The following is a 24,429-nucleotide window of genomic DNA, read 5'->3' on the forward strand; positions in this document are numbered from 1 at the left end:
AAATAACACATTTTATATTCCTGCACTGAGGGAGCTGCTCTAAATCTGCAAAGGGTGCTTAAAAAATAAGCGATGAGCTGGGCACAGTGGCTCACGCCTGTAATCCTAGCACTTTGGGAGGCCAAGGCAGGCGGATCACCTGAGGTCAGGAGTTCAAGACCAGCCTGGCCAAGATGGCAAAACCCCGTCTCTACTAAAAATACAAAAATTAGCAGGTTGTGGTGGCAGGCACCTGTAATCCCAGCTACTCAGGAGGTTGAAGCAAGAGAATTGCTTGAACCCAGGGGGGCAGAGGTGGCAGTGACCCAAGATTGTACCACTGCACTCCAGCCTGAGCAACAGAGACTCTGTCTCAGAAAAATAAAATAAAAAATAAGCGACAGTTTGTTTGAAAATATCTAGAACAGACAAATTTATGTAGACAAGGAGTAGATTAGAGGTTGCAAGGGGCTGGAGGGGGATGGGAATGGAAAGTTATTGTTTAATGCGTACAAAGTTTCTGTTAGGTGTGAGGAAAAAATTTTGGAAATAAATGGTGATGATTGCACAACACTATGAATGCAATTAATGCCACTAATTGTACATTTAGAATGGTTAAATGGTAAATTTTGTCATATGTATATAATTAGCACAATAAAAAATAATAAGTGATGGCTCAGCTAAGGGAGAAAATGTGGTCCAGAACGCGGGTCCTCCACTGGTCTTTGCCTCCTGCTGCCAGTGATCCCTAGCATTAAGCAACTGCTGCCCAGGGAGTTAAGAAACTTGTTCATCATGCCCCACTGACAGGGACAGGGGATCTTACCCCAGGCAGTCTGAAGCCAGATGTCACCCCTGAACCTTTTTACTGCACAATGACAAAACTGCCTGCTGTTGATGTCACATCTGGAATGATGTCACACAGGAATGATCTGCAGGTAACGCTGTAAGGGAGTTGCTGTTAACTGTTTAGAGGAGACACCGGAGCCTTGGAGGAGTTGTCGACTGCTGCTCGGTTATGCAGCCACTGGGCGGCAAAGCCCCCTGTTCACGCCCAGGCCTGGCACCTGCAAAGGCCAGACAGCGGTGTCAACACTGCTGGCAGATTTAAAATCACCGTCGCAGTACTGAAGCTGGGTCAGGGAGCTGAGGTAGGCCAGGCTGGAAAGGCTTGGAGAGGTTTCCAGGTAGGGCAGGATGAGTTTTTTAAATCGACCGTTTGGTGGCTGCTTTGGGCTTCCGCTGCCAAGCCAGTTTGGGTCCTTGGAGGATCTCTCATCCTCCTCCATAAACATTCACCAGCCCCGGCCCGCGGCGTCGGGGCAGCGGCGCGGAACCCGGAGTGCCGGCTGGGTTCGCGGACACTGGCTCCCCGGCGCGGAGGCGCGGCTCTGCACGACGGGACTCCCGGGGGAGGGAGCGCGAGGGGGCCGCGAGGACGCGCGGGGGCGGGGCGGGGCCATCTGGACCGCCGCTTGGGGGTGGGTGCGTTTGCTAAGAGGGGCGCCAAGCAAACGGAAACCGCGCACCTCTACTGGATCAATCAAAACAGCGCCTCCGGACAAACGGGAATGGGGGCGGCGCAGAGGCCCTTCGGGAGGTTTCAGGCACCATCTGTGAGGGGCGCACCCAGGGAAGCTCTGGGTTTGTCCACTCTGAGGCCTGTCCAGTTGTCCAACCACCCTGTCCTCAGCGTCGTTTGGCGGGGACAGATGCATAGCCCCCTGGCCCAGTACAGCTGGAAGCGACTTCGGAAAGAAAACCTTGCAATCCCCCTATCTTACAGATAAGGAAATAGCGCCCCTAGAGGAGAAGCAGCTGCCCCAAGGCACAGAACTGCTGGGGGCAGAGCCGAATGCCTTCCCTCCATCACCCCGCTTACATATTGAGATGAAGCCTTTGTGGTTCTACCTGCCCACGTATCTGTCAGCTTCTGTGCAACTCATGTGTGCAGTCTAGTCCCCAGCGCAGTCCCTGGAACCTAGTAGGTGCTCAGTAAATGCTTGTGAAACGCAAACGACCGGAAATGGGACTAGAAAACCCAGGTCCTTAATCTTTGAGGAAAGACAGAATTTAGAAATCCAAGAGTACTGACCGTTGTTTAGAGTCAGAGTAGCTGGAGGCTGGATGAATACACCCAACCCAGGGACCCCCGACCGCTGCCCACGCTGTTCCACTCCTGTCTACGGTGAAAAAAAGAGCCACTCCCTCCCTCCCTTCTTCATCTCCCCACTCCTTCCCAAGGCTGAGGATGAAGATATCCTCTGAGGGCTTCGCCTTAAAACCTTAGAGCTGGAAGGAACTTTCCATCGCCTCTAGTTACAGTCTACGTAATGTTTTCTTAAATGATTTTCATTAAGTTCATTCAATATTTATTGTGCATCCACCATGAACAAGGCCCTATATTGCTCAAACAAGACGTGATCCTTGTTAAAATCAAAAGCAAATTTACAAGTCAGGAGTCTTCTACAGCCAGAAGTATTTAGTGGCCAAACATAAGTATTCAATACAGACTATAAATACTGCCGCTGTTATTTCAAAAAGCAAAAGGCCATTTTAAAAGAGGTTAAAAGAGGTCATTCTTGGAGAAGTTTTTTTCTTCTTGATTGGAAAAAAAATTTCCAGGCATAGGGAACTGATCACTGGACTGGGGATGTGTCCCCAGCCCTTTTCCTAGCCAATACAGATAAGATCCGCTCTGGGACAACCAAAGAAAGCTAAAGAAGATGTGATAACTGGCAAAACAAACCTAAACAAACCTCTGGAAAGTCAAGAAAGAATTGGGGGGAATGCAAGATTTATTAGAGCCTGCAGGAAACCAAAGTTCAATTAAGTAATTGAAAATATAGAGGCCGGGCATAGTGGCTCATGTCAGTAATCCCAGCACCTTGGAAGGCTGAGACAGGTGGATCACTTGAGTCCAGGAGTTCTAGACCAGCCTGGGCAACATGGTGAAACCCCATCTCTACAAAAAATGCAAAAATTAGCTGGGTATAGTGGCACACAACTGTGGTCCCAGCTACTCGGGAAGCTGAGGTGGGAGAATTACCTGAGCCCAGGAGGTCAAGGCTGCAGTGGGCTGAGATCTCGCCACTGCACTCCAGCCTGGGTAACAAAGACCCTGGATTAAAAAAAAGAAGAAAAAAAATATGAAGTACTATAAAATATGAAAATAGGGAAAGGTTAGAGAATGAGCTGCCTGGTTGTATTAGGTGTTTGCTTTTCTTTAAGACTTGCTCTAAGTTGATATCATATCTCAGAGTCAGAGTCTCAGTTTAACAGATATGTGTATACCTGGAGCCCAGCATGCTGTTTTACATGCAATGGAAGCCATTCATGTTTGATGCAATTCAGGGCTTGGTGAGTCAAACTCAGTTACTTCACGAGCTAAACATTTACCTACCCTGTGACTCTGTACTTTTTCTCCTGAATATGTATATACACACACATATATATTTGTACGTATATATATTTGTACATGTATATATAAATATAGATGTATAGATATAGGTATATATATACACACAACAGAAATGAGCGGTTACGTCCACCAAAAGACATGTAGAAGAATATTTATGACAGCCTCATTCAGAATAGCTCAGACTGGAAGCAGCTCAAATGTTCATCAACAGGGGAATGGATAAACAAATTGTGGCGTAGCTATACAATGGAATAATGAGCAAGAACAAGCTGCTCAACAACATTAATGAATTACACAGGCATTATGCTGAGTGAAAGAAGCCAGACACAAGAATATGTATTGTTTAATCCAATGTATATGAAATAGAACACAAGCAAATCTAATTTATAGTGACAGAAGTCAAAATAATGGTTGCCTTTGAGACAGCAGTAACTGAAAGCTGGCACAAGGGGACATTTTGGGCCTCTGGAAATGGTCTGTATTTTGATCTAGGTGGTGGTAATGTGTGCGTGTGTGTATAAATATTTATACACATACATACACGTTTAAGCATAAGTATGTAAACATACATCAAGTTATACACTTAAAATCAGTGCACTTTATGAAGGTTATGCCTCAATAGAAAACAGGAAGAAATCGTTTCGGCCAGGATGACAAGTGCATAGTGGGCAAGCTACCACTCTCCCCTCCCCGGCCCGTGGCAGATGTCACCAATTAATCACCACACTCCTTTCCTTTGAGCTCGGCTTCAGAACCATCTCAATCCAGTGCTCCAGCCAGCTGTGCTTTGGGGCAAAACTCTCAGCTTTCCCTCATGTATACACAAGTATGTTGATTAAGATAATTAATTAATCATCTTACCATCTTAATTATTAATTATCATCTTCAATTTGTTAAGCCACACTCTGAGGAAGCCTGACTCTCACTATGGACTGGTGGCAGCTTCTCCAAAGTCTGGGTTCAGTTCCCAGGAGGAAGTGGCTTCTGAAGAGCACATTTGGATGCGGGAGAGTGACAGCGGGAGGGGCACCTGACAGGAAGGAAGCCCCTTGACAGAGGGCTGGCGGATTAACGCAGCACACAGGTAAGCATGGGACCCAGAAAAGGCTCAAGTTTGGGCACATTTTCTACCAAGTGGAACTAACTGGTTTTTCTTGACTGAGGAGAGGGAAGAGGAGAGAAGTTGAGGCTGGACTGCAGGGACTGGCACCTCTTGATTTGCCCGAGGTTCTCTGGCACCTGAAGCACAGCCTGCCCCTCAACAGTCACTAAGGCACTGTGTCTTATTGGGGAGGATAACGCTTCCTGTGGGGTTCATCCTGCACAGCGTACAAAATCTTCCACTTCACTATCACGCCATCATGAGATCTGGATAGGGTGGGAATTAGCCTCTCCACCCCAAACCCCCGCCTCATTTTAAAATAAGAAAACTGGCCGAGCGCAGTGGCTCACAGCTGTAATCCCAGCACTTTGGGAGGCCGAGGCGGGTTGTTCACTTGAGGTCAGGAGTTCGAGACTAGCCTAGCCAACATGGTGAAACCCGCCTCTACTAAAAATACAAAAATTAGCTGGGCATGTTGGCGCATCTGTAATCCCTGCTATCAGGAGGCTGAGACATGAGAATCATTTGAACCTGGGAGGCGGAGGTTGCAGTGAGCCAGGATCGCGCCACTGCACTCCAGCCTGGGCAACAAAGCCAGACTCTGTTTCAAAAAAATAAAATATGCTGGGCGTGGTGGCTCACGCCTGTAATCCCAGCACCTTGGGAGGCTGAGGCGGGCAAATCATTTGAGGTCAGAAGTTCGAGACCAGCCTGGGCAACGTGGCGAAGCTCCATCTCTACTAAAAATACAAAAATTAGCCAGCCATAGTGGTGCGTGCCAGTAATCCCCAGCTACTTGGGAGGCTGAGGCAGGAGACTCGCTTGAACCCGGGAGATGGAGGTTGCAGTGAGCCGAGATCATGCCATTGCACTCCAGCCTGGGCGACAAGAGCAAAACTCTGTCTCAAAAAAAAAGTAAAATAAAGTAAGAAAACCAAGGTTCAAGAGGTCGCGTGACTCATAAACACCCTGCTAACGAAGTAAGGGATTCCAGACTCAAACGCAGGTCTGTGTCATACAAAGCCCATGCTCCTTCTTTGCCTTATCCTTTCATTTTAGTTTTTATTTTTCATCAAAGTTATACATGCACATAAATGGACAACTTGTTCTGCAAGATTTTTTATGAAAATGGCAGTTCCTCGTCCCAATTTCCCTCTCCTGAAAGTAACAACTTTCACCACTTTATTTTTTATTATTTATTTTACTTTTTTTGAGACCGGGTCTTGCTGTGTCACCCAGGCTGGAGTGCAGTGGCACAAGCACAGCTCACTGTAGCCTCGACTTCCTGGGCCCAAGTGATCCTCTCACCTCAGCTTCCTGAGTAGCTGTGACTACCGGTGCATGTCACCACACCTGGCTAATTTTTGTATGTTGAGGGAGATTTGGGGTTTTGCCATGTTGCCCAGGCTCGTCTCAAACTCCTAGGCTCAAGTGATCTGCCCGCTTCGAGGCTGCAGTGAGCAATGATCATGCCACTGCATGCCAGCCTGGGCAACAGAGGAAGCCCTTGTCTCAAAAAATAAATAAAATAAGATACAAAAAAGCAGTATTGCACTGGTTATAGTTTAGTTTCTCTCTACTGGCTGACTGCTAAGAAAGATATTGCAGCTAATTAATGAAAAAGGAATGATCAAATTAGAGTAATACCATTTTGTACCCACCAATTAATGAATGAATCTAGGCATTGTGTATCAGCAGCTGTTAACGTCACTCCCTTTACACATACACACACACACAAATAATACATTATGAGGAAAGAACACACCATCACCTATAGTTGTCAAAAAATCAAAACCTGAATTTGATCAAGCCTCTAGATTTACCAATTTACTGGAAATACAGACATATTCCAGAGATATTGTAGGTTCAGTTCCAGACAACCACAATAAAGAGAATATTGCAATGAAGCGAGTCACATGAATTTGTTGGTTTCCCAGTGCATATAAAAGTTATGTTTACCCTACACTGTAGTCTCTTAAGCATGCAATTACTATTGTGTTTTAAAAGGCAATGTATATACTTTAAAAATACTTGGCCGGGCACGGTGGCTCACGCCTGTAATCCCAGCATTTTGGGAGGCCAAAAGTGGATTACCGTAGTCACAATTTAAATTTACTTTTAGAATTATTTGATTCATATCTGCCTCACTCGCTAGGCTTTAAGCTCCAAGAGGGCAGGAGCCATGCCTGTATTAGCTCGTCATTTTATCTCCTGGTTTAGCACATGCCTGGCGCATTGCAGGTGCTCAGTGAAGAGAAACTGAATGAACTAAATATTAGATTGACAAGAGAGTTTGGTCCTCCCATCCCAGCTGCCACCGTTTGCATGCTGTTGCCCAAGGAAACCTGCCACCTTCTGCAGCCGTTAGACCCCTCCTAGAGGAGCCACCTCACCTCCCTCCACCTGCTCCCTCTTCTTCACCCTCCTTGCCTGCTGCTCAGAAGCTCTAGGCAACTGGCTGGGTACAGTGGCTTACACCTGTAATCCCAGCACTTTGGGAGGCTGAGGCAGGCAGATCACCTAAGGTCAGGAGTTCGAGACCAGCCTGTTCAACATGGTGAAACTCCGCCTCTACTAAAAATGCAAAAATTAGCCAGGCATGGTGGTGCCTATAATCCCAGCTACTTGAGAGGCTGAGGCATGAGACTTGCTTGAACCTGGGTGGCGGAAGTTGCGGTAAGCTGAGATAGCGCCACTGCACTCCAGCCTGGGTGACAGAGTGAGACTCCGTCTCAAAAAACAAACAAAAAAAAGCTCCAAGCAACTAGAATAGACCTAGAAGAACTGAGGCAGCCGTGCAAACCTGGCCCCTCTGGCCCCACTGAGAGCCGAAACCTCCTCCGCAGGTCCCTAACAAGCCAGTGAGTCTCGGTCCTAGGTCCTGGGTACGTCCCCTAAGGTCTGGAACTTTCTTTTTTTGAGACAGAGTCTCACTCTCGTCCAGGCTGGAGTACAGTGGCAAGATCATGGCTCACCGCAGCCTCGACCTCCTGGGCACAAGTGATCCTCCCACCTCAGCCGAGTGGTTGAGCTACGGGTACCCGCCACCAGGCCCAGCTAATTTTTTGTAGAGATGGGGTTTCGCCATGTTGCCCAGGCTGGTCTCAAACTCCTAGGTTCAAGCAATCTGCCTGCCTTGCCCTCCCAAAGTGCTGGGATTTACAGGCATGAGCCGCCATGCCCAGCCTGGCCTGGAAGATTCTTAAAGACGCATCACCACAGTCATCTGAAGAATTCCCTCCACCTAAGAACCTGCTCCCCTGACTCTACCCTGCTGGATGGAAAGAAGGCCTGGGCACGTATTCGATTATCCAGTGAGGACTTGCTGAGCATCTGCTATGGCCAGGCTCTGTGTGAGATGGTTGGGGAATGTCAGTGAACAAACACGGCAGACACAGCCATGCTCCCCTTGCTCCTTGCTCACCAAACAAATTTCATTCCATCTCTCACCCTGGCCCCTTGGGGTCTTTGTTGTTTAAGCCAATCATGGTGTTATATTACCTTATAAATGCTGGCATTTTTTTGTAGAGATGGGGTTTTGCCATGTTGCCCAGGCTGCAAGATGAAAAAGTACTTGGCACTACTACACTATACATTTTAAATGGTTAAGATGGTAAATTTTATGTTGTGTTTCTTACTACAATTACAATTTATTTTAAAAGTTAGCGCATGGGTAAGACTAAATTGTAGAGTTTAAGAAGGCACTCTTGGGTGAAATTATAAAGAAATGCAAGGAAGTTTTGCTATAAAAGTAGCTGAGTTTCTCTTTGAGTATTTCGCTCCAAGTACCGCCACTGTCTGTCCAGTCAGACAAGAGGACTCACGCTGTCACACCCTGAGTGCCCAGTGAAGCTGGAGCTGAACCCCAGGCCATCCTGTTTCCACTACACCGATGCTAGCATTCACAAGGGAATAGAGCACCATGACTGGCTTAGACGAATGACAACCCCAGCCAATAAAACTTGACGAGGCGTCTGCTGGGAGCTGCTGGGAAGGTTTTCCTCACCCTTACAATGGGACATGAAGAAGAAACACCTCCTCCTCAGGCCAACATTGTGTGATGCCTGGAGCTGGGGCAGCAAATTTTGCAACCTCGAGGGAAATGACTGCCACGGTAAGAATGGCAAGGCTGAAAGAAAGAACCCAGGTTATTGGTGACAATGCTGAGCTTCTGGATTCACCACCCTGGACATGCCCTTCCCCTGATCTTTTTGTGGCCTATAAGGATGAAAGCCCTCATTGTTTACACTGGTCCTGGATGAGTTTTCTATTACTTGCAACCAAAAGCCACCTACAAGGGGCAGCTCACGCTTCCTGAGTAACTGCTGGCTAGCAGGCTCCGAGTCACAGACCTTAGTACTCTCTCATTATTCCCACTCACCGCTTAGGAGCTGGAAGTCATGACCCCATTTTATAGCTGAGGAAGCTGAGACCCAGAGATCAACAGGGAGTCGCTGTGTCACACACCGAGTGCCCAGTGGAGCTGGAACTGAAGCCCAGGGCATTCTCTTTCCACTACACCAATGGTGGTGATAGATTTCATCACTATGCCCATTGGAACTCTCCGCTACAAGTGCAAGGAAGGGGAACTAGGCCAGCCCAAGCCACAAGGTATCCAGGAACTCAGAATCAGTCTCTCTCCCTCTCTCTCTCTCCTGCCACCTCTCTGTCTCCATCTCTGTCTCTCTCCCATCATTGCATGCTCCATACTCTCAGGCCAGCTGCCCCACTAGGCTAGAAGTATGGCCACCAGCAACCCTAGTCTCACATCCCAATAGCCAAGGGACAAAAAGGACAACAGTCTCACTTTCCCCAGCTCGAATTTTATTGGCCAACCTTGGGCCACATACCCCTGCCTTGGGCTAATCATGTGAGTCTGAATTCTGGGTGCTACTTCCTGGTCTGTGGCTTGGACTATTCAAGCTCTCTAAGACTCAGTTTGCCCATCCTTAAACAAGGATGATAATAATAATCGTACCTACTTCATTGGGTTTTTGGGGGGATCATTCATTGATTTAATGAATACTTATTGCAGCCAATTCTGTGCCAGGCAGTGTGTTAGGTGTTGAAGCTACAGTAGAGGACAGAGACCCAATCGCTGCCCTCGTGGAGTTAATAGTCTAGCGAGAAAGACAGATGTTACATAAATAAACACATGAACGATTCTCTCTATTACAACTGTGAGAAGTGTTTTAAAAGTACAGAGTTCCACTGGAGAGAGGGAAGGAGACCTAGCTCAGGTCAAATGAGTAACATTTAAAGAGCCCAACACTGGGCTTGGCACGACTTAGCTTTCAGTCTACGTAGCTATCATATAGTTTTTACTCGGCATCCTCCCAACCCTCTGGCCTCCCCACAGCCACTTCCCACAGGGAGAGGAGCTGAGTGACTTGGCTGCCCTGCAGCCAATTACAAGCTTCCTAGGGGACAGACGGCAAGTGTGGCACATGCGTTGGGACAGCAGCGGTACAGCAGGTCCCAGGGAAGCGCAATGCTGGTGGGCGGCACACACCCAGCTGACGACATCGCCACTTATTGGGAGCAGCCTTTCCTGGGCTCCAGCTGAAGACCCAACCAGGAGGCCTGCAGAGGCCCCAGTGGCTTCTCAGGTTCCAGGGTCTCCCAAGCTCCTTCGGCTGGCTCTGCATCAAGCCCTAAAATGCACTGCCGAACAAGTGACTTGCCTTTCACCATTGCCAGGCTCTGCCACCATGAGCCTCAACTCCCTGGCCTCAGGAACAAGGGTCCTGCCCCTACCCCTGCCCCAAGGCACCGTGCTGTATAATCACTTCCTAGTGACTGTTTGCAAACCTCTTTGTGATCCAGGGATGTGTCTGTGGAACATACTCTGTCCCCAGCAGGGCCCTATACAGCTCCTTCCCACCTCTCTTGTGCAGAGGCACTGTTTCTTCAGTGAAGAAGGGCCAAGAAGCTGCCGCATCGGATCACTGCCACAAACACTGGCTCCGTTCCCATCCCCATCACCACTGCCCTGGCCTGAGCTCAAGCCCCCATGGGACCCCAGTGCCAGCCCATCTGGCTACCCGGCCTCCAGGGTCTCCCTTCCAACATGAGGCAGCCAGAGGGGCTACCTGGAGCACATGCCACTCCTCCATTTGAGCACCTTCAATGGCTCCCTGGATCTGCACCATCCGTCCAGTCCCCTAATGTTGCCACAAGGCCCTTGTGATGTGGCCCTTGCCTAACATTTCCAGCTGTATGTTCTCAGCCAGCCAACTATATGCACAGAGTTTGCCTGGAACATGATACATGTTTGTCAAACACGTGTCCCCTTCTGCATTAATTTACTATGTGTCAGGCTCTGTGTGTGGCTCTGGGATGCAGTGGTGAGCCACACGGACATAGTCTCTGCCCTCAGAGACTTCACAGTCTAGTACAGGAGGCAGACGGCAATGAAACAAAAGCAATCACAAGAGCTTATCAGGGCAGGGTGTGGTGGCTCATTCCTATAATCCCAGCACTTTGGGAGGCTGAGGCAATTGGATCGCTTGAGCCCAGAATTCAAGACCAGCCTGGGCAACATAATGAAACACCCTCTCTACTAAAAATACAAAAATTAGCCGGGCATGGTGTCATGTGCCTGTAGTCCCAGCTACCTCGGAGGATGAGGTGGGAGGATCACTTGAGCCTGGGAGGCCAAGCTGCAGTAAGCTGTGTTCATGCCACTGCACTCCAGCCTCAACAGAGTGAGACCCTGTCTCAAAGAAATAATTAATTAAAAAAAGAGTTTATAGTTACAAATTATAGTGAGAGCTATGAAGGACCCATCCATGAAGGATGGAGAGTATTAGAGAAGTGTGACTTTGCCTGGGAGTCAGCAGCTCCCCTGAGATGACACCAACCTGACATTAGATGAATGAGTAGTCACCATCCAGGTGAGGGGTTTGGGGATGGAGGGAGAGTGTCCCTGATGCTGAGGCCAGAGAGCACCCACAGGCTCTGGGATCTGGAAGCCTGGGGGCAGGTGGGCCCTAGGGATCCCAGGGCTGTGAGTGGAGATGCAGATGGGGCATGACCCCCCTGAACCGAGGAGGGATGGGAATGAAAACAGGGAAGCCTGGTGAGTGATGTTGGGGGTTTGGACTGATGTCATCACAGTAGAAATGCCAAGTCAAAGGGGACTTTTTAATTGAACTTTTTTATTATGGAATTTTAAAAAATAAATAAATGTAGACAGAACAGTACCATGAACTCCTGAACCCCTCATCCAGCAGCATCCACAACAGCTGACCCACAGCCAAGCTTTCCTCAGCTATACCCCACCCACGCTCCTTACCCCAAATGTATGATGCCGAAACAAATCCCAGATTTGTTTGCTGTGTAGTTCACCCATAGATATTTCAGTATGTATCTCTACAACAAAAGGACTGTTTTTAACATAACCACATTATCACACCTAAAAAATAAATGATAACACAAGGGGAAATGTCTGAGGCTTGATATTTATTGCCAAACTACCCAGAAAAGCCCCCCGCTGACCCCAAGCAGGTGTGAGGGTCCCCATCTCACTACACACTTGCCAACACTGGGAATTACAAGAGATGGATTTCTACAAGAGGCTCACCCCAAAACCGAGGAGCTAACCCTTAAATTCCAGGTTCACTTAATTAAAAGAGGCAGCCACAGAAACACTTTCTGTGGAAATCTCTCTCACACATCCAACGGCCACTTGTGAGCGGCCAGCGATTGGGGGTTGTAGAGACAGGAGGTGGTGAGCCCAGCAACCCCTGCCAGCTCCCCAGGGTGGGCCCAGTACCGGTTCATGGAGCACCCTGCCGGCTCCCCAGGGTGGGCCAAGTGCGGGTTCACAGAGCACCCTGCTGGCTCCCCAGGGCGGGCCAAGTGCGGGTTCATGGAGCAGGGCCCCTGCCCATCCTTCATCTCCCACATCTGCCCTCAGCCAATGGGGCAGACTGAGAAAGGGTTTCCTTAGGACCCAAGGGTTTCCAGAAACAACCCACCAGAGCCAGAGAGGGAAGGACCAGCAGGTGCTCCCTCCTATGGCAAGCACATCCCCCTTCAGAGCTCAAAGGGTTTCTGTTTGAGCTGAAACCTAGGGACTCGCTGCCTTGCCTCTCCTCAGACCTGTGCCCCCCTACAGTGACTCATGGGCATCCCATTCAGTCAGGAACCTAGAATATTAAAAGATCTACAAGCCAGATAGGTGAGTTTTCAGGTTCAGAAAGCAGTTTCATCTTTCTAGTAAGATGGAGGCAGCCACAGTTCCAGAACTCTCTGCGCAGTTCCCTAACCTTTCTGAGCCGTGGTCTTTACCTAATCAGGTTTGACTTCCTGCTACAGTCTCCTACTCTCAGTGCAGAATAGAGGCGGCAACCAGGCATGGTGGCACGTGCCTGTGGTCCCAGCTACTCAGAAGGCTGAGGTGGGAGGATCGCCTGAGCCCTGGGAGTTCAAGGTTGTAGTGAGCTGTCATCGCACCACTGCACTCCAGCCCGGGTGAGAACCTATCTCTAAAAAAATTAAAAATAGAGATAGCTGTCCTTCCTGCAAGCCAGCCAGCCAGACACTGAGTCTTTGCTGTGTTCCAGGCACCCTGCTAAGCCAGGGAGATGCAAGGGTGAATAGGACCTGATCCCTTCCCTGCAGGAGCTCACCATCTCTAAGAAAAGCAGTCACATAAACACTGGGCAACGTGACCAGGGCTCCAGAAGAGATGCGTTCATGCTGCTGTGGGAATTCAGCTAGTGGAGCCAAGAGCTCTGCCTGGAGAGAGAAGGCTTCTAGGGGGCGGGATCTTAAAAGCTGGGGCTTGAATGACACTGGGGAAAGTCAAGGTGGGGGAAATCATCTCCTGGACAGGACATGAACTAACACTCTTTGGATTCAAGCAGCAGAACATCTTTTCATACACTTACTGGACATTTGTACGTCTTATTTGAAGTAATGTCTATTCATATCCTTGCCCATTTTTAAATTGGGTTATTTGTTTTTTTTTATTGTTGAGTTGTAAGAATTCTTGGCCAAGCTCAGTGGCTCACGCCTGTAATCCCAACACTTTGGGAGGCTAAGGCAGGAGGATGGCTTGAGCCCAGGAACGTGAGACCAGCCTGGATAAGACAGCGAGATCCCATCTCTACAAAAAATTAGCTAGGTATGGTGGTACACATCTGTAGTGCCAGCTAATGGGGAGGCTGAGGTGGGAGGATTGCTTGAGCCCAGGAGGTTGAGGCTGCAGTGAGCTGTGATCACATCACTGCACAACAGCCTGGGAAACAGAGCAAGACCCTGTCTCAAAAAAAAAAAAAAATTCTTTATATATCCTAGACACTACTCCCTTGTCAGATATATAAGTTGCAAATATTTTCTTCCATTTTGTGAGTCTCAATATCCTTTCATACCTTTTGAATCTGGTGCCATATACATATACTAGCTATTAAAATATCATACGTAATTCAACATTTTCTGGAGCCACAATAAGAAAGTAAAAAGCCGGGCGCGGTGGCTCATGCCTGTAATCTCAGCACTTTGGGAGGCCAAGGCGGGTGGATTGCTTGAGGTCAAAAGTTCGAGACCAGCCTGGCCAACATGGTGAATCCCCATCTCTACTAAAAATACAAAATTAGCCTGGTGTGGTGGCGGGTGCCTGTAATCCCAGTTACTCAGGAGGCTGAGGCAGGAGAATCTCTTGAACCCGGGAGGTGGAGGTTGTTGCAGTGAGCCGAGATTGTGCCACTGCACTCCAGCCTGGGCGACAGAGCAAGACAGAAGCTATGTTATGTAGAATTACATGACAGTGAATGAGGTATTCCATGGACACAGATGGTTGCACTGGCAGAAGTATTTTGGGAAGAGATGGCAAATCCATATCTAGAATAAGAGTCTGTTCCAATGAGGACAAAATTGATGTCCCCTCTATGGTGGAAGGGGTCCAATGTAGTTAGTCTGCCACCAGATGGCTGGCTGAGGTCCCCCCACCTCCAGGAATGATGAGCTTCTGAAATGTCTGGAGGGCATTTTCTTTCCTTCCTTTCAACATTCACTCAACAATTTGCTGGGGGCCTCCTCTGGTCCCAGCCCTATGCTCAGACTATAAATGACATAGCAGGGATTGGGCCCTTGGTCACTGTCTCAGGCTTAGGGTTTAGAGACATGAGAAACAGAAATGGCTGCCATGGCCACCACTGCTAAAACAGAATGACCCAGTGAAAAGGGCACTGGGCAGGGAGTCTGGGGTACCTGACTTCTAGTCCAGGTCTGCCGCTAGCACCCATGTGACAGAAGTGGGGACACTGTGCTTCTCTAGGCTCAGATTCCTCATCCTTGAAACAGAATGGGAGCTCCAGGATGGCGAGGACCAATGGTGGACCAAGGCTAGGGGGTGATGAGGGGGTACGTTGTGGAATCAGTTCCCCTTGGGTGCAGAACACGAGTCATTTGTCAGCCGGGTGCAGTGGCTCACACGTGTAATCCCAGCACTTCGGGAGGCCAAGGCGGGCAGATCACCTGAAGTCAGGAGTTCGAGACCAGCCTGGCCAACATGGTGAAACTCCGTCTCTACTAAAAATACAAAAATTAGCTGTGCGCAGTGGTGTGTGCCTGTAGTCCCAGCTACTCGGGAGGCTGAGGCAGGAGAATCATTTGAACCCAGGAGACGGAGGTTGCAGCGAGCCAAGATCGCGCCACTGCACTCCAGCCTGGGCAAGACAGCCAAGCTCCGTCTCAAAAAAAAAAAAAAAGAGTCATTTGTCTCTGAAGAAGTTTTTAAATAATTAACTAATAGTTGGTCTCCTTTTTGTTATCACAATACACCTGCTGTTCTAAACAATGACAGTAAGAAAACACTCATCCAAAAAAAAAAAAAAAATCCTTGTTTTGCCTGAGTTCTAAATAATTACTACAGTTACTATTAGGTTTTCATAATGTACGTGTAAGCTTTAAATTAGCAATTTTAAAATTATTTATCTTTTAATAAACATTGTATTCTACATGTACGTTAACTTGGAGTACTCCGTCCTACAGTTGTACCCAGACACACACAGACCCAACTACCTGTGATTTTTCTAGGGTAAGTATGTAGTGGCTTGGAATCTTTCAAGCTCACTTCTGGCAGAATGATTAAAATTTAAACAAATAAATCAAAGACAGGGAAATTTAAGTCCCCATCAACCCCGTCTCTTAACACTTGATGCATTGAACCAGGGAAGCTCACCTGCGCCATCTAGTGGTAGAAATGGTGATTACAGGCACGTGTGGCTGGACATTCTCATCCCTGCGGGCAGCTCTTGTCCCACACGAGTAGCGGGCACAGGGCTATGGAGCGCTTGAAATGCGACTCATCCGAATTGAGATGGGCTAAAGGTGTAACATGCATACTGAATCTCTAAGACTTAGTATGAAAAAATAATGTAAAGTAGCTCTTTAACAATGGATTATACTGATTACATATTGATTTTCTATTGATTACACATTCAAATGATAATATTGGGGATGAGGGAAGCCTCGGGAAGGTTTAATCAGACAAGTCAGCCCCAAGGCTATTGCATCCTAGGTCCACCTAGATCACAACGAGCAAGTTCCTTCACTTCTCAGGGCCTTAGTTCCCTCATCCTTAAAAATGGATGGGTGATACCTACATCACGAGACTATGATGATTAAATGCGATAAGGCATACAAATGCCTAAGACATTTACGCTCAGGAGAAATTGGTTTCCTTTCTGTCAGAGCTAATCAAAATGGCAGAAAAACTAGAGTAGGCAGCCTCCCGGGGGCACTCTCAGAGGGTCTGGATTTATTTCCCTTTTTCCCCTTTAGCACTATGCTGCAGGTGTGTGGCCCAGGCAATCAGCCCTCCTAATTGTGGAGGACCAGCTCCAGCTGCCGCCCTCCTGGGCCCCTGCCCACCTCGGCGCCCACTGTGTGCACAGCACCAGGCGCCAGCTCGTGAGCTTGCTCTCATCCTGTGGGCCAAGGCCCAATCCCACCTTTCTGCCTGGGGGTCTTCCCAGCAACACCAGCCCCTCCGCTTCCCGCAGTGGGCGGCCTCCCTGTATCCACACCCACCACAGGGCACAAACCGCGCACCCACTGCCACCTCTGCATCAGCGGTTCTGTGTCATGCTGGACCAACAGTATCAGCATCAGCTGGGAACCAATGAGAAATGCAAGTTCCTGGGCCTCAGACCTGCATCAGAGACTCCAGGGGTAAGGCCCGGCCGTGCTTCAGAAAGACTTCTAGGTGACTCGGCTGCCTGGCCAGTTTGAGAACCAGTGCCCTATAAGCCCTCACAGCCGCCGGGCGCGGTGGCTCACGCCTGTAATCCCAGCACTTTGGGAAGCCGAGGCGGGTGGATCACGAGGTCAGGAGATCGAGACCATCCTGGCCAACACGGTGAAACCCCGTCTCTACTAAAAATACAAAAAAATTAGCCGGGCGTGGCGGCGGGTGCCTGTAGTCTCAGCTACTCGGGAGGCTGAGGCAGGAGAATGGCGTGAACCCGGGGGGCAGAGTTTGCAGTGAGTCGAGATCGCGCCACTGCACTCCAGCCTGGGCAACAGAGCAAGACTCGGTCTCAAAAAGAAAAACACAAAACAAAAAAAAAAAACACAGCTTCCTTTGCTCTCCCCTCTGCTCCCCTCCCACCCCCTCCATCAGTGGAGCCCCTATTCGGTTGTGGAGGAACTCATGTGCCTAAAACTACCCTGTCATCTTCCCCTTCACCATTTCGCCCATGGTAATCTTCACCAAACTTTAGCAAACTTTCAGTAATTTTATCACATATGCAGGCCACTTTTCTATTTCTTCCTCAACATTTTAAATTTGATACAAATTCAAATACACACTTTAGGTGGGCACAGTGGCTCATGCCTGTAATCCCAGCATTTTGGGAGAGCGAGGCAAGAGGATTACTTGAAGCCAGGAATATGAGACCAGCCTGGGCAACATACCAAGACCCCATTTCTACAAAAAAAATTTTAAAATTAGCTGTGCACTGTGCTGTGTGCCTGTAATTGCGGCTACTCGGAAGGCTGAGGCAGGAGGATTGCTTGAGCCCAGGAGCTAGGGGCTGCAGTGAGCTATGATGGCACCACTGCACTCTAGCCTGGATGGATGACAGAGACTTTGTCTCTAAAAAACAAAACAAAACAACCCCAAATATACACTTTAGCCTGGTCCTAAAGAATCTAGAAATTCAGACTTAACATATAAGTTATATTTTTCTATCACATATTAAACACTATTAAAGACCGTTTATCACCAGGCATGGTGGCTCAAACCTGTAATCCCAGCACTTTGGGAGGCCGAGGCGAGCGGATCACCTGAGGTCAAGAGCTTGAGACCAGCCTGGCCAACATGATGAAACCCCGTCTCTACTAAAAATATAAAAATTAGCAGCCGGGCGCGGTGCCTCACACCTGTAATCCCAGCACTTTGGGAGGCTGAGGTGGGCGGATCACCTGAGGTCAGGAGTTTGAGAACAGCCTGACCAACATGGAGAAACCTGTCTCTACTAAAAATACAAAATTAGCCTGGCGTAGTGGCACATGCCTGTAATCCCAGCTACTCGGGAGCTGAGGCAGGAGAATCGCTTGAACCCAGGAGGCAGAAGTTGCGGTGAGCCAAGATCGTGCCATTGCACTCCAGCCTGGGCAACAAGTTGTGCCTATAATCTCAGCTACTTGGGAGGCTGAGGCATGAGAATCACTTGAACCCAGGAGGCAGAGGTTGCAGTGAGCCAAGATCGTGCCACTGCACTCCAGCCTGGGGGATAGAGCAAGACTCTGTCTTTTAAAAAAACAAAAACAAAAACGAACAAACAAAAAAAAACATCTGTTTATCCAAAGTACTGCCTAGAAGTCATTTTGGGGAAACGATGCCTGCAGTGTAGCCTGACTCTCCCACAACACACTCTATCCTACCCTTTCCTGTCTACCCCTCAGGGCTTCCATTTCCCTCCTCCTCTCATCTGCAGCCCCGACTCTTGACAGCCCTACCTTCCTGGACCATCCAGCACCTCCCTTCCATCAACCCCCCACCCAAGACTCTGACATCCCTGACGACTCCCTGTGAACCATCACCAGCTCAATAAATACACACGGAATGAATGAACTCTGGGCCCTCAAAACATCCACCTCTGCCCCACAGCGCCCCTAGCCCCCGTCCTTATGTAACTCGTCTCTAAGTAACAGCTCCAGGAAGTGTCCCTGGACCTCCCGTACACATCTTTCCGGGCCTCCGCCCACCCACCCTTTCACCTTACTTTCCCACCCTCACCAAAGGCCTCGTATGTGCCAGGCATTGCACTAGGTAGTGTGGAAACAGAATATAAAGAACAGCTCTGGCCTTCAAGGAACTCAGATTCCCATAAGCCAGAACCAGTCTTCTTATTCCTGCTATTGCTCCCAGAAACATGTCACAAGCATCCTCCTTTGTCCACATCAGAACACCTGGAAACATAGGGTCAGCCAGAGAGTGGGAGGCATGGTCAGCACACCAACTGTGAGTTAGCAGGGGTTTAATAACAAAAGCCATCTCCAGTGACAGAAATGAAATCACTGGCAGCCTGGGGCAGGGGCATGGGGAACTGACTGCAAAGTGGCATGAGAGAACTTTCTGGAGTGACGGAAATGTACATCTTAATTGGGGTGGTGGTTACAGAGACGTATATGTTTGTCAAAACTTATCAAACTGGCCGGGCGCAATGGCTCATACCTGTAATCCCAGCACTTTGGGAGGCCAAGGCGGGCAGCTCACTAGAGGTCAGGAGTTCGAGACCAGCCTTGCCAACATGGTGAAACCCCCATCTCTACTAAAAATGCAAAAATTAGCTGGGCATGGTGGCGCTTGCCTGTAATCCCACCTACTTGGGAGGCTGAGGTACGAGAATCACTTGAAACCAGGAGGCGAGGAGGCTGCAGTGAGCCGAGATTGTGCCACTACACTCCAGCTTGGGCGGCAGAGTGAGACTCAGTCTCAAAAAAAAAAAATGTGTCAAACTATATGCTTAATAGAGTTAATTTAAAAAGAGATAGACTCAAGTCCCCCACACTGCCACTCACTGATGCATCAACTGGGCCTAAGTCGCCATCTTTCTGAAACTGTTTCTCTAACATATGGTTTATGGGCTAGTTCAATGATTTTCAAGCCACTTATTTAAACAAAATCTTACTCTAAACCAGGTAAAAGGCAGCTCCCTGGCTGAAGAGGATGCGGAGAACCAGGTGCTGTCCTTCTGACCCCCTTCCCCTCCTCACAGTAACCCTGGCTGCAGTGCATAAACCTATCTGAAACCATTGGGATCCATTGTCTCTAAGGTCCCAAATAGCAATGACCGTCTTTGATTCTGTCTCTGCTAAAGATTTGCTTCAGACTAAATATATCCCCTTTTCCTCCACACCAGATGGTTCTATATTCCTCCCCATGTGGAAAGAGTAGGTTTTCATGCTCCCATGGAAGAGGGAAGCAGAGACAAGAAAGAAGGCCATGTCTCTCCTCTCCATTCTCCTCTTCCTGGGTCATGTCACAAAGCACATACGGCGGGTGTTTAAGAAGGGGCTACAGTATAAGACCTCTCATTAATGGCCAATTTTGGTTACATCAAAGTATTTATTAAAGCCTGGATCACTGGGTCATTAGATGTCCATTAAATCCCCATGGCTCTTCATCAGAGAGGCAGAAGGCCCTGGCCCAAGGCCTCTAACCTGAGCAGAAAGACTTAGTGGGTCTGTATGCCCAGGGCAGTAGCTCACAGGGGTGGGGTGACGTTTTTAGTGTTTGTCCTGTCCTCTGACCAGCTCTCCCTGCTTCTCCTCCCCAGAGTGGACTAAGGACTAACTAAAGGAAAAAAGATGTGGCCAAGGTTCTGGTGGAGTAGGTTGCTGGGGAGAAAGGACAGCGTAGGATTAGAGACCCAGAGGTTCTGGGACAATCACGATATAAATGAGCCACATGTGTAATTTTATATTTTCTAGTTAGCCACATTAAAAAGGTTAAAAGAAACAGGTAGAATTCATTTTAATGATACATTTTATTAACCCAACATATTCAAAATCTCATTTCAACATGTCATCAGTGTAAAAAATTATCAAGATATTTTTATATTCCTTTTTTCTTCCTACATCTTTGAATTCTGGTATTTCGTACAGCACATCTCAGTTCAGACGGGCCACGTTTCCAGTGCTTAATATGCACCTGTGGCCAGAGACGAACGCATTGGGCAGGGCATGCAGAAGAGCAGGGAAATGAGGACAGACCCTCCCTAAGCAGTTCCTGCAGGGCATGGGGAGTGTTGGCGGAAGTAAGTGAGTGGGTGCCCTCCTGCGTCCGAATGCCATTTATCCTCTTCCCGGAAGGCGCGCTTCTTGCTGTCCTCTGGGAGCCAGCACTGAGAGGCTCTGGGAGTGTCCTGTGCAGATCAGCAAGCAGTCAGGAGCCGAGCAGCCCAGCGCCATGCAGAGGATGCCAGCTGGGCTCCTGGGCCAAATGCAGGCCACAGAGGGGTCGGGTTTGGCTTCCATGGCGTTTTTAAATATCTTGAAGCGCTTGTGGTTCTCATTACCTTACATGACCTTCCTGGCTCCTATAGATATTGGGTTTTGTAACCCCTGCCTAAGACCATAGTCCTGGGAGTCCAGCAGCCCTGGATGTTAGGTTGGCCACTTTGTCAGCTACGTTTCTTTGTAACTGACAACATACGTTATCAAACTATTCATATGTGTCTTCTATACAATTGGAGATAACAGTACCTGATATGGTTTGGCTTTGTGTCCCACCCAAATCTTATGTCGAATTGTAATCCCCACAGGTCAGGGGCGGGACACGGTAGGAGGTGATTGGATCTTGGGAGTGGTTTCCCCCATGCTGTTCTCCTGATAGTGAGGGAGTTCTCACAAGATCTGATAATTTTTTTTTTTTTTTTTTTTGGAGATAGAGTCTCACCCTGTTGCCCAGGCTGGGGTGCAGCGGCGTGATCTTAGCTCACTGCAACCTCCACCTCCCAAGCTCAAGTGATTCTCGTGCCTCAGCCTCCGGAGTAGCTGGGATTACAGGCATGTGCCACCACGCCTGAATAATTTTTGTATTTTTAGTAGAGACAGAGTTTCACCATGTTGGCCCAGCTGGTCTCAAACTCTGACCACACATGATCCGCCCACCTTAGCCTCCCAGAGTGCTGGGATTATAGGCATAAGCCACTGCACCCAGCCAAGATCTGATGGTTTAAAAGTGTGTGGCAGTCCCCTGGCCCCCTTCTGCTGCCATGTAAGACATGCCTTGCTTCCCCTTCGCCTTCCACCATAATCGTGTTTCCTGAGGCCTTCCCAGCCATGCAGAACTGAGATTCAATTAAACCTCCTTTCCTTATAAATTACCCAGTCTCAGGTAGTTCTTGATAGCAGTGTGAAAACAGACAAATACAATACCTCACAGAGATGTATGAGTTTAATGAAACAAGGAATTAATTGGCTAGCACAGAGCTCAGTAGATAGTAAGTACTCAATAAATTAGTTTTTCATTCACAAGAAATTTGAACTCCTTAGAGGCCCTGCTGGAAAAAGGGAAGTACGTGGGCAGAAGGGGCTCCCATCAGCCATCCCCACTTCTGAACATGAGTGCTGAGGAATGGCTTCTGGGCTCACAATTTTCATTAATTTTTTAGTGTCAAGAAATGTCTTTTCATTCAGGCTGGACACACAATAGACTCTAGGATGTTAACAACTTCAAATGGGGTGAAAAGCTATACTGGTTTTTGAGAACTTTCTTAGGTTATTTGCCACATGTACACATGTACACACTCCACAGGGATTTACAATTTATAAAGCTCTTGTTAATACATGATCTCGTCTGGATTTCAGAGTACATTATATGGAGAAGTAGAGTGGTTGTCAATATCTGTATTTTACAGATACGTTGAAACTTAGCAAGATTTTGCCATTAAAATGCCACAATTACTTTTGCACCAACCTAATACTTACAGTTCTCATACATTCACATGTAGACAGAGTAACTGAATCCAGACTCCACGGCTGTGGTTCCTGGTGTGGTTTCCTTCCTCTGGCACCAACCATCAAACCCATTTTCACCATCCACTGTGAATGTCATGTGGGTCTGAATTATTATGTTCAGCCCTTCAAGTGAACCAGTGGAACTTAGTTGAATGAGACCACAGCCTCTTATTTCTAGAAGCTTCTACTGTGAGACTAAGAAATGTGATTATGTAGAGAATGACTAGTAAATAATTCTTAGTTTTTTTTAATTGAGCTGAGAGCAAATAAAACACAAATGAGTTTTTTTTAATGGAACTGATGTTTGCTTTTAGGTTGAAACTTCCTAGCTCATCAAATACAACACAATCCCAGTGGGAGAGATTGAGGTTGGATATATCTTCCAAAGAATGCCACTTTCTAAAAAGGATAGTGTTTCCACTGCAACAGTTTCAGTCCCCTGGATAGAATCTTCTGCTCATGTAAGGACCTCCCTTAACACAGCTATAAAAATAAACAGAATATTGCTGGGCATGGTGGTGTGTGCCTGTAGTCCCAGCTACTCAGGGGACTAAGGGAGGATCACTTGAGCCCAGAAGTGGCTATTCACGGGTGTGATCACAGAACCTGAACTAGCCACCGAATAACCACTGAACTCCTGTCTCCAGCCTGGGTAACATATTGAGATCCCCATCTCTAAAAAAAAAAGAATGAAAGGAGGGAAGGAAGGAAATGAGTAATATTTAACTGCATCAGAGGAATAACCTCTACTTCTCTCATGCTTAGTATGCTAACTTGCTTTTCTTGGTTCTCAAATGATGCAATCTGACAGAGCTGCAGCTTCCTGGTTGAGGGTTATTTTTTCATGCCTATATTTAAGATGCTTAATTTTGTGATTCGTTCTTTATAATTAGATATAATGTTTAGAATATATCCATGTATATCATATTCACATTTTTCCTTTGAGGGCTATTATTTTCCCCTCTGAGCTGATCTCAACTGCAACCTTTTTTTTTTTTTTAAGACAAGTCTCACTCTGTCAGCCAGGCTGGAGTGCAGTGGCATGATCTTGGCTCACTGCAGCCTCCACCTGCTGGGCCCAACTGATCCTTCCACCTCAGCCTCCTGGGTAGCTGGCACCACAGGCACACACCACCACGCCCAGCTATTTTGTGTGTGTGTGTGTATTTTTAGTAGAGACAGGGCTTCACCTTGTTGCCCAGGTTGGTCTCGAACTCCTGAGCTCAAGGGATCTGCCTGCCTCAGCCTCCCAAAGTGCTGGGTTTACAGGTGTGAGCCATGGTGCCTAGCCTCAACTGCAACCTTGAATTTGCAATTGCCATGAGTCAAGAGAGCCCCAGCTGTGTCCATGTGGAAAACTGACATTTCCCCCAAGGTTGGTGTGTGTGTGTGTATATATGTATATATGTATGTATATATATATATATATGCCCTGGACCATGTACAGTTGAAAAACATGGGTTTGAACTCCACAGGTCCACTTACAAGCAGATTTTCTTCCATCTCTGCCACTCCTGAGATAGCAAGACCAACCCGTCCTCTTCCTCCTCAACCTACTCAATGTGAAGATGATGAGGATGAAGGCCTTTACGATGATCCACTTCCACTTAATGAATAGTAAATTTATTTTTCCCATCCTTAGCATTTTCTTAACATTTTCTTTTCTCTAACTTACTTTACTATAAGAATACTATATGAAATACATGTAACATACAAAGCATGTGTTAATTGACTTTATGTTATCCATAGGGCTATTAGTAGTTAAGTTTTGGGGAAGCCAAAAGTTATATGTGGATTTTTGACTGCATGGGGGTTGGCGCCCCTAACCCCAGCACTGTTCAAGGGTCAACTGTGTACCTTGTTAGCTTGAATTACAGCTCTTTTCTAGCCCACTGGCCCCACTTTTTTGGTTTCTTTGCCCCTTGGGCTCATGATTTTTAGACAG

General features: G+C 47.8%; 2 long non-coding RNA genes across 2 annotated transcripts in view; both read left to right on the plus strand.

Moving 5' to 3' along the window:
- Positions 1-964: 964 nt before the first annotated feature.
- Positions 965-8,784, plus strand: LOC129524965 (uncharacterized). Its single transcript, XR_008668957.2, has 3 exons — positions 965-1,130; positions 4,299-4,484; positions 8,309-8,784. It is a non-coding gene; the product is annotated as an uncharacterized lncRNA (long non-coding RNA).
- Positions 8,785-22,678: 13,894 nt separating this feature from the next.
- LOC129524966 (uncharacterized) overlaps positions 22,679-24,429 on the plus strand; it is a 40,187-nt gene continuing 38,436 nt past the window's right edge. Inside the window, exons 1-2 of the long non-coding RNA XR_008668959.2 lie at positions 22,679-22,945; positions 23,960-24,101. This is a non-coding gene — a long non-coding RNA (uncharacterized lncRNA). The remainder of the gene's footprint in view (positions 22,946-23,959; positions 24,102-24,429) is intronic.

This window comes from Gorilla gorilla, chromosome 8 (genome assembly GCF_029281585.2).
Source record: "Gorilla gorilla gorilla isolate KB3781 chromosome 8, NHGRI_mGorGor1-v2.1_pri, whole genome shotgun sequence".
Classification (NCBI taxonomy): Eukaryota; Metazoa; Chordata; class Mammalia; order Primates; family Hominidae; genus Gorilla; species Gorilla gorilla.